The sequence below is a fragment of the Anopheles gambiae genome, chromosome 3 (assembly GCF_943734735.2).
Source record: "Anopheles gambiae chromosome 3, idAnoGambNW_F1_1, whole genome shotgun sequence".
NCBI lineage: Eukaryota > Metazoa > Arthropoda > Insecta > Diptera > Culicidae > Anopheles > Anopheles gambiae.
Window position 1 is genome coordinate 57,329,399 of NC_064602.1, and position 10,811 is coordinate 57,340,209.

General features: G+C 37.1%; 1 protein-coding gene across 1 annotated transcript in view; it reads right to left on the reverse strand.

The window, feature by feature from the left end:
- Positions 1-5,193, reverse strand: part of LOC1275996 (mucin-2) — a 33,128-nt gene extending 27,935 nt beyond the window's left edge. The window contains exons 1-2 of the mRNA XM_315286.5: positions 4,922-5,193; positions 561-4,864 (exon numbers count right to left, since the gene is read on the reverse strand). The gene's annotated coding sequence lies outside the window, so the exon portion shown is untranslated. The remainder of the gene's footprint in view (positions 1-560; positions 4,865-4,921) is intronic.
- Positions 5,194-10,811: the final 5,618 nt, after the last annotated feature.

Sequence of the window (10,811 nt, forward strand, 5' to 3'; positions counted from 1 at the left end):
CCACGTGATTCTGGTAATGCATATCTCGGGAATTAGCTGTATAGATTGCAACCCTTTCACGACACATGAATGATAAAGAAATATACAGCTTGAAAGGCTTACTTTAAAAATATGGTATTCATATGGTTTTCTCATTCATTCTAGTAGTACAAACGTTGATTAAAAAAAGTTAACATCGTGGAGCAGGACTGACCGTAGAAGTTAACCATACCCCCATACGCAGGACTGACTATCCCGCTCTGGGTTATCAGTAAGTCACTGAGAGCTAAGCCCACTAATTGTACTGGCCGGCCTTGACTGACAACAGTTGTTGTGCCAAAGATGGAGGAAAAAGTTCTATTCATTCTATTCCAAACCAATTACATTCAACCTGCTTTATCAATTAGATAACCGGTTTAGGATCAACAGCTAATGCAAATATATTAAAATAACCTTCTTGGATTATCTGCGCCATCGACGCAATGCAAGAAAACGATAGGCGGAAGAGTTGTTTTTTTAGTAGAAGTCGTATTGATTTTGTAAAATGTAATTAAGACTAGAAGAAAAACTAATAAACTTACCGTAACAATTTATATTTATTTTAAAATATTCCTTGTTATTGAGTCTTTCAACACCGATGTTTGTCACTATTTTTAATAGCTGTGGATTGTTTCACGCATCCAAATCACAAACAGATTCATTCACCGAATGCACTTACTAGCTAAATGCAAAGACTGCAAAACTATATTAAGGTTGACAATTGCTTTATTATTTCCTTTGTAAATACACTCCGAGGAAACGAATAGCATCAGCTCTGCAATCGAAACACCAGTAAACCGATTTTATGATAAAACAAATGAATGACAATTACTCTTCACAAATTTATATTTCTCCAATTTTGTGTTTCATAACATGATACTTTTGTTCACCCAGCCAACACAACGGCCAACTTCTTCAGATTCAGAGGCCACTTGAACTTCAGATTCACGATCACATCAACCCTCGTGGCAAAACGGGTCAAATTTAAGTGATATTAAATATTTCTTAACACTTTTTTGCCATTTCACGATTTGTGTATTACGTCTATTCGATATAGCCGTAAAAATAAAACATCCATAACACACCTCACTTATTTCTTTTTAAACGGGCACTTTTTTCGATTCCTTTTTTAATCACATCCAGAGCATTATTTTGTTGGTATTCCGCACAGAAATGCAGTACATGTTCCACATTGAGTTTTCACTTTAAAAAATGTTTACCACTGTTTACCACTGTCTGCACGCTGCTAAAGCTTAAACCGCAATCAACGGTCTTCAAAGGAGCCGGGCTAAACCTACCACCATCCGACTGAACCATGTAACGAATCCCCTCCACCGATCATGTTAATCGTTCTCCCTTCTACCAGTTGACGTTATGACGTTGGCCACTATAGCGTTGTTACTTTCTGCAAGCACTGCTAGCTATTTTGTTGATGATTCGTACAAACGTTTAAGCAGCAGCTAATATTGTTATCGGTGTAAATGAAATAAAGCTTCATTTAAAAACAGTTGACATTTATTTACACGCGTAGAAAACAATTTGGAGACTTGTAATAGCTTACCAAAAGCGAATTTTGTAAAATTAAAAATAGTCAAGTATGTTGTTTAACTCAGCCCTAATATCGGTTGATAGTTTTGATAATCTAATAAAAACGTCGTAACCTCCCATAAACCAAGATAGCAAGAAAGTTCTAAATGACACAAAGCTCAACCTAAACGACTTGTAATCAAATTGCCCCATTTTCATTATCCAGTTCGTTTTGTATTCGGTATACGAAAACAACATTCATTCTAATGGTCTAGAATGGTTTGTATCCAACATGTTCATCATACCCACTACCAAAGCCATCTGCATTCAATCAGTAATTAAAACACACTTATCGAATGCGTTCATACATCCACCGTGATTTTTGGTTTTTTTGTGTGTGTGTGTGTGTTTTTTTTTTTTGTAAGTTAGACAAACATCCTCCAAGAATGAACGCTAATAACGGTATCTACTAACCCAGAAACCTCGATGCGCGTGCAGACCACAACTACAAAAACTAAGGTTCAAAGCCATTACCAACATATGGCATCGTTCTTCATTTTACGGTCGAATACGCAATGCGGCTTAAGGTTAAGGCATCAATCGCTGTCCTTGTTTAGTGAAAGCTACAAAGAAGTTTCATGAAGGCTTATGAACCGTTTTTTTGGTTATTTCTTCATTTTATTAATATTCTTATAAGTTGAGAAACATTACAAAAAATAATTCGTTATATGCAAACAACATGAGGTTTGAAAGTTCGATTCCTAATTACATCTACTCATTTTTATTTTTAGTACATCAAAAATTAACATGAATTCTAAGTGCTGCATAATAAGATGAACTGTATGTTTATCAACTTTTTTTGGAATTCTTGTGTATCCTTTGGATTCCAAAAACAATATTTTAATTCTTAAATTTCTAAGGAGAATAAGCTGAAAGCAAACCATATAAATGTTTCTGGCATAGTAAAACAAAATGAAAACACTAAAATGATTCCAGTGAATAAAAGTCTTCATGTTTCAGCCTAATTTAGCTGCGTACGATTATTACTAAGAGTTAAAGGATCAGCAATAGATTTACGTCGAAAGCGTGTGAGTAATTTGTTAAGAATGTTTGCATCATAGACTTTTGAACAGGTCTGTTCTGTTTTTTCTACATTGTGGACGCGATGCAAATGTGATTGTAGATTATGTTCTATTAGATAATAAGTATTACAAATGTTGCATCTGAAGCAAGGACGACTTGGCTGTTGACCAACATCTTTTGCGAGGGTTGCATTTCTACTGTTGACTTCATAGTTTGTTGTCAGTAAGTCAGTCTGAACAGATGCTGTACGATCCACAATTCCAGCGGTATGATTAATATTAGTGACTGACAATTGATTAAGATTGCTATTATGTGAAACAACACGACCCTGATGGATCAAGCTAGATCCTGAAAATTGTTGCTGAACGATAGTTGAGTTGTTTACTGTTGTTGAAAAGATCCCGGAATTAGCAGAAGTTCCTACAGTGCCTGCGATACTGGTAGACGTGGGAGCTATATGGCGCAAACGCTGTACATTATTCACATTGTTTTGCCATTGGTAGTTGTTTAAAGAAGGATGTGGAGTTTGCTGATTGCCAGGCAGCATTGTTGGATTAAGAACTGCCTGTACTCTGCGACCAGGTGGTAATACCGGCAATCGTACGATGTGCGATGGGGTTGGAGCATTCATTTGTGTTTCAAAATTTCGTAGTAAAAGATTATTATTCAACATAGCAAATTGTGCTCTTTCTGGAGGTTCATCAAACAAGTTGGAAGATACTCGAATGTAGGTACTATGGCGGCGTTTTTTGGTAAGAGCAGCAGGGCTCGTATTGCTAATGTCAACATTATTTCCGGTTTCACTAGTTGTTTCGTTTGATGAAGATGATGGCTGCTGGTCAGTAACCAAATTGGTGTTATTAGTGGTCAAAGATGATTGGTTTGCACTGTCATTCGCATTATTCATTGCAGGCAAGGGCGATCCTTGATATGCGTTAGCACCTATACTAAGTGCCGGCATCGATGAGTGAGTATTACATCTGGCTTGAAAAACGGTCTGGGGCAGAATCGTTGTTACACTACATCTTGCTACTTGAGTTGCCGTAGATGAACCTAAAGTTGAATTTGTAGCAGACGAATCTACACTACTGACAACAGTGGTAAGCGCATTATGCAACGGAACGGAAGCCGTTGCACCTTGCTGTACTGCAATGGCAGGAATGTTAAATACTGTCAATGGAGGAGATGGACCTTGCCCCTTATTTTGCATTTCACTGTTCCCATAATTGGATTGAACTGTAACCGGTTGGTTTACAGGACTATTTATCCATACCATTCCACCGTTAGTATTCGAAACTGCTGAAGCAATCGTAGTGGTTTCTTTGCTTTGTGTGGATCCCTGGAAGGTAACAACCTTTTGTATAACAAACGAACGTGGTTCGTTATTTGATGCATGTGCCTCTTGTCGTTGAATATTTACTGCATTTATGGAATTGCTCTCGACAGCATCATGAACGATATTTGTTGAGCTTAAAACAACATTATGAGCATTATTAGGCTGAGTTTTGTTAACATCAGCACTCCTATGCACGGTAGTATTGTTAATAGAGCTTTTACTTTGCACAGGAGCAAGATTCTGCGGTTTTTCAATTCTTCTTTTCAATATTCCTGTTACAACAATCCCCGGTTTTGGTCTTTGCAATTCATTGGAATCTGTAGCATTTGTACATTCATTTGCATTTTCTGTTTGTTCTTTCTGAGATTGTTCCAACTGTTGTTGGAGGTTTGCTACAGGAACAACAACCACATTTTGGGACGGGTTTTTTTCCTGCACTGACTCTTTGCACGATGTTTTCGTCTTGGCAGGAGCATTCTGCACTAATTTGATTTTTTTAGTTTTATCTTTAATTGTTTTGGTTATGGATTTGTTTTGTTGGTTTTTTGTTTCTTCTAAATTCACGTCAACTGGATCAATAGAGATACGCTGTGTTTTCATCGATTGATCTTTCTTTGAATTTAGGTTGTATGGTGCAATTTTAGGAGCTTTCCTTGAACGTTCCGGTGCATTAACAGACTTTTTTCCTCCAGCATCTCCATCAATACAAGCAACTGAGCTAGCCAATGCACTAGATGCCAATTCACTTGTTGCTTCTGAAGGATTTTCCTGCAGTCTGAGCTGGTTGGCGAGTATTATCCGTTTTTGCTCCTCGTACAATTGAAATTCCTTCTCCATACTTAATGTCTCGTTAAAACAGTTTAAACAAACATTAGTAGTGCAGCAATCCCGAGTATCTATCTGTAAGTTACAAATCCATTGAATGGTTTGTGGTTCCAGGAATCTTCTTGCTCTTACCTCTATATTGAAAATGTTAGAGATGTTTTCTTTTAATCCTTTCACAGAAAGTATGTCCAGCAGCTGCTGAGTAGAACCATCGTGCAGACATAATCGGCAACAAGTTTTGTACAGTTTTTCCATCATTTCTGAAGATGCCTTGGACTGCAGAAGATTAGATGGGTCGTCAAATAAAAAGCAAAGTTAGAAAACAATTGTTGTTGCTGAAGCAGCGCGCTTGAACAGGCAAACCGCACAAAACGTACCATCTGTCAATGTTGAAATGAATTTGACTTGGACCAAGGCAAGGTGTATGGATATTAGGAGGTGAAGTGCTTCAGAGCAAATTGACATTTCACGACTTGACATAACAATACTGGGGGCTCCGGTATTAAAATCGGGGAGGGCTGGAGGGGGGTATAGAAAATTGTATGCGATTTGACATAACAATACTCAATGATGGCGCCCGGAAAACGCGCTAACAATTCACCTCCTTAATAAACACACCTTGGACCAAGGGATGCAAGGTGTTATAAATGACAAGGTGAAGTTGTTCAGAGCAAAATGACATTTCTCGACTTGACATTTCTCTTCCGTTGGCTCCGGTATAAAAATCGGTAAGGGCTGGTGCGGGGTAATGAAATTTGTATGCAGAGAGTGACAGATGTCCCCCACAATGTCGCCCAGCAAAAGCGATAAAAATCAACCTTCTAAATACATTATCCTTGAAGGGATGCCAGGTACAGGCGGTCCCCGAGATACACGGTTATTGGGGACCGAAAACGGCCGCAAAATACCGCGTATCTCGAATTTCCGCGTAAGTCGAATCTCGTGATTTCCATCCAAAATATCACTAATTTTCGTGCAATTTTGCAAGTAGGAGGTGGTTTTAGCCACCAAATTAATTATTTGATATGTTTCTAATGAATTGAACAGTTTTAAACCTTTTTAAATGGTATTTTACAGTCGATCAATACGGAAATTATTTGGTATTTCACAATGGATGTGTCAAATTAGTACAATTTGCCCAAAGAACTGTCAAATTTTGAAAACCGCGTATCTCCAAATCCGCGTATAAGAGGTACCGTGTATCTCGGGGACCGCCTGTAGGGTAACTGTACCAGTTTTCGGCAGTGTACCTATTTTCGGCAGGGTAGCTAAAAACGTGAAATTCTGCACAAATGCGGTAAAAAATTTCACAAAATACAATTTTGTAGTGAAGGTGTACTTATTTGATATTCACATACGAAGTTTCACACCATTTCATTACGTATTTTCCAAAATATCAAATAAATTGTGCTTTTTTTCGGCAGCTTTGCTGTCAGCCACTCGTTCGGCAGGTTTTGTGATTAAGAGAATCAGAACAGTAAAACAATGAAAAAGTGGTGTATATTAAAGATTTTATGCTTATTTAATTTATTCTAACTTGTTCGGAATTTTAAAATCACGATAAACAGGTTATTTTTCACTTTAAATGCTGCCGAAAATAGGTACACAGTAAATGTTCATTTTTGACAGCTCAATGTTGTGGGCTCGTGCCGAAACTCGGAACAATAACACACTTTGAATTTGGCTGAATATTCCTTTTAAAATTGATCAGAACACTACAATGCGTATGTCGACACATAATATGACCTTTCTTGTACCAAATATCACCAATTTTACGACAAACAATGCACTAACTTAAGAGAAAAATAAATATTTGTAAGCCAGTTCGCACCGTACGCTATAACCATCAAACTGTCAATGGCTGCTCTGTTTAAACGTCGCATCAAAATGGCTGTCAAAACGGGCCAAAATAAGCAACATAAAATTAATAATTAAAGTGCTTTTTAACACCAATCTTAGGAAAGTAAGAGTGTTAAATTGCTTTAAACATTTTTTTGTACATATTCACATTGATACAAACATTTTCTGACCCGTATTCGCGCTGCCGAAAATAGGAACACAGCCTGCCGAAAATAGGAACAAACTGCCGAAAATAGGAGCAAAATCAATGTTTGCATTTTCACGAATATTTATGAAAAAGGACTTTGAACCGGCAAATTAAAAATATTGCAACATACTATGATAGTTTATCAACCAGAATAACAACACTTTCAAGAAAAATAATGAAAAATATTGATGTGTGAGCAATTTTTGTGAAACTGCTGCACTAGCCTGCCGAAAACTGGTACAGTTACCCTATTTTCATTTCGTACGTATTGAAAAACGATAACCCACCACCCGCTAAACATTTCGAGGGTTTCGAGCAAGTATCCCGCAAAACAAATTCGAGCAGTCTGCGAGCTCGCACGTGGCCTCACAACCCCGTGGGCAATTCGAAAAGTTTTGTAAGGCCGCAAATACCCCAAGCGCCACAGATTAAGCTTAAAGGACTGGAAAATTGAATATCCATAGAAAAAAAAGAAAGCTCGACAGCTTCTTTGGTTTGATCAATAGATGGCGTATTACACACAACTCATCATTATATTGCTATCCTTTTCTTGCAATGTGTTTCGACAAGTTTCATCTTATCATGACCTATATAGCCTTCTAACTTTCTGAGCAAAAATCTATATGAATGGTCGTGTGGTCAGATACGTCCCAAGCGCCACAGATTAAGCTTAAACGACTGGAAAATTGAATATCCATAGAAAAAAAAAAGAAAGCTCCACAGCTTCATTGGTTTGATCAATAGATGGCGTATTACAAACTCATCATTATATTGCTATCCTTTTCTTGCAATGTGTTTCGACAAGTTTCATCTTATAGCCTTATAACTTATAACTATATAGCCTTATAACTTTCTGAGCAAAAATCTATATGAATGGTCGTGCGGTCAGATACGTGGGTATCATCACGACCACTAAACAGCTTCTAAACCACTCAAGTTCTCTACCTAAACAGAATATAGAAAGACTTCGTTTAGCAGACGGCAAACGACTCATGCATTCTTAAAATAGCAAAAAAGCTGGTGGCGCTATCTGTTGGTGGGATACCCCAACCAGTTGAGCTTCATCGCTTGGAGGAGAGCTTTCTCATTTCCTCTGTACTTTTTTATGGTTTCGCATTGAAGTTATGCATCGCTAGAACTAGAACCTCGATACGATCGTTTAAATACTTCGTTTAATATAATCTAATATAATCTTATATCTTAGTACAGGCGGTCCCCGAGATACACGGTTAATGGGGACCAAAAACGGCCGCAAAATACCGCGTATCTCGAATTTCCGCGTAAGTCGAATCTCGCGATTTTCAGCTAAAATTTCACTAATTTTCGTGTAATTTTGCAAGTAGGGGGCGGTTTTAGTCACTTTATGAGTTATTTGATATGATTCTGACTGAATATAACAGTTTTAAACTTTTTTGAAATAGTTTTTAACATTCGATCGAAATGGAAATTATTTGGCAATATACAATTTATGTGTCAAATCAGTACAATTTGCTCAAAGAACTGTCAAATTTAGAAAACCGCGTATCTCCGAATCCGCGTATAAGAGGTACCGTGTATCTCGGGGACCGCCTGTAATATCGTTTAATGCGAAATATTTCACAGCCATGGGCTGTGAAATATGTTTGCAGTTTGAGTTTGAGAAGTTTTCGATCGCTTTGCGCAGCGGGACCCGCACAACAAAATCAAGCAGTTTTTGAGCTCGGTTTTTAGCTCGCTTTCCGCCGAAACGTCCGAAGAACCGATCGAAGCTCTTGATCGATTGAAGCGTTTACGATCGTTCGAGAGAACGCGCTGTATGTGTTTATCTCTTTCTGACGAAAAAGCTCCGGTACGCGACCGTGTTGGCGCAAAAATCATAATGGCCGAAAATTGTTCACAAACACGATCTCTTTCTCCCCTCCTTCCCCTCTTCCTCCTCCTTTCACCACGATTTATCATTAATGGTTCTTGCTCTCTAGCTAAATTGAGCGAGAGGCTGAGAAGTTTTCGATCGCTTTGCGCAGCGGGAACTGTTCTATATTTTTAGCTTAAACTCCTCGTGAACAGCTTGATTTAACCCATCCCTACCAGCATTGAACGGCTTTGAAGGCATTAATAAGGCATTTAAGGCCTTAGTCGCCTTAGAAGGCGAATAAAGATTTCAACCGAAACTTTCACGGCTGTAACGGGTACTCTTCGAAATCTTTCAACTTTTTGATTCAACGAGAACAGATAGCTTGCCGCCATCTTTGCTTGTTTACATACTGGTTTAGCACCCTTACTATTGTAACTGCCAAATAGAGCAGTGACATTGCTTTTGGTTCCGAACCAAGAAAACGTGTGTTCAAATCCTTATTTTTATGATATTTTTCTGTGTTTATTTCTTTTTAAATTAATATTTTCTTGCTATTGTAGAATATACAAAATCCCATCTTTATAATATGGCCACCTTGGCAGAGATCATACCTTTAGTTTAAGTACCGTGTAAAGAATTACCGTCTCGCTCTAACAATCTTGACATAAAATGTCATATGAACTGTCAAAAAATAAAAAATAAAAGCCAATCTACGTTGAAGATTCAGAGGAAAAAAGGGAAAAAATTCCTATGCTTTCAAAATGAATTTAAAACAGAAATATGGCACAAACACATACAACTAAAAGGCAATGAAATAAAAACTATTAATAAAATAATAGCAGGACACGATTACTCAGAATACTGGCTAAGCATTATGAAAATAATGCAAAATGGAACATGCGAAACATGCCTGACACCAAAAACAGGGAGACATAAAATTTTTGATTGTAAAATATACCAAAGAAACACAAAGATCACTAAAGAAAACCTCATAAAGAACTGGCTAGACAAATCAGGTAAAACCTGCAAACAAATAATAGAGTTTATACAAAAAAACAATATATCTTTATAGAAATTTTAGGTTCAGGGACAACTAAGTACACATCATATATACAAACGGTCACATTTCATACATACTTTCATTACGTACCGCAGTCTATATATCCATAACATTTTCCACCTCGTTCCTTCACATGTATTGACATATTTATTCACATATTTATTGAAAAAAAAATTTTTTTTCTCAGTTATTTATCTACTTAATATTTTATACATTTCTATTAAAAACAAAAAAAAATAAAAGGAAAACCTTACCTACAACTCGGGACCTCCATCGTATTTTTGAGGAGAAAGGGTAGGCCACATGCATCCTTCAATTCCACGAGAATTGCAACAAGATGAATAGAAAGCCATATGCCACTAATCACAACCAGAACACCCTTTCTGCTGGAATTTGCCCTTAAGGTGGCAAATCCCAATTCAGAAACAGAGGGACGTGAAAAAATAAAAATAATAAGCAGAAAAATAAGCAATAACCATACAACCGCATACAAAAGAAACAAACAGAACAACTATTCTCTTACCTCACAAAAATAATAATAATAACAATTCATTCATAAAAAAAAACAAAAAAACCAGCACAACCCACAAACACAAACGAAAAAAAAAAGAAAAAAAGATTTAAATTTAATTTAAGGAAAGACCATGAAAGGGGAACCATAATGGAAAATCGCTTAGAAATAATAAACCGAATCTAGCCCGGTATAACGTAGTCAAAAATACAATATAATACAAAAAAATAAAAATAATAATAATAATAATGAACGGAGGAAATAACGGAAAAAAGACTAAGTAACTAACGACACAATATAAACCAACCTGGAAAAAAAGGAGACATGGATGACAGTCCACTCCCTAACTCAGATGCAAGGATAATGTATTTAGAAGGTTGATTTTTATCGCTTTTGCTGGGCGACATTGTGGGGGACATCTGTCACTCTCTGCATACAAATTTCATTACCCCGCACCAGCCCTCCCCGATTTTTATACCGGAGCCCCCGGAAGACATATGTCAAGTCGAGAAATGTCATTCTGCTCTGAACAACTTCACCTTGTCATTTATAACACCTTGCTCAGATGGT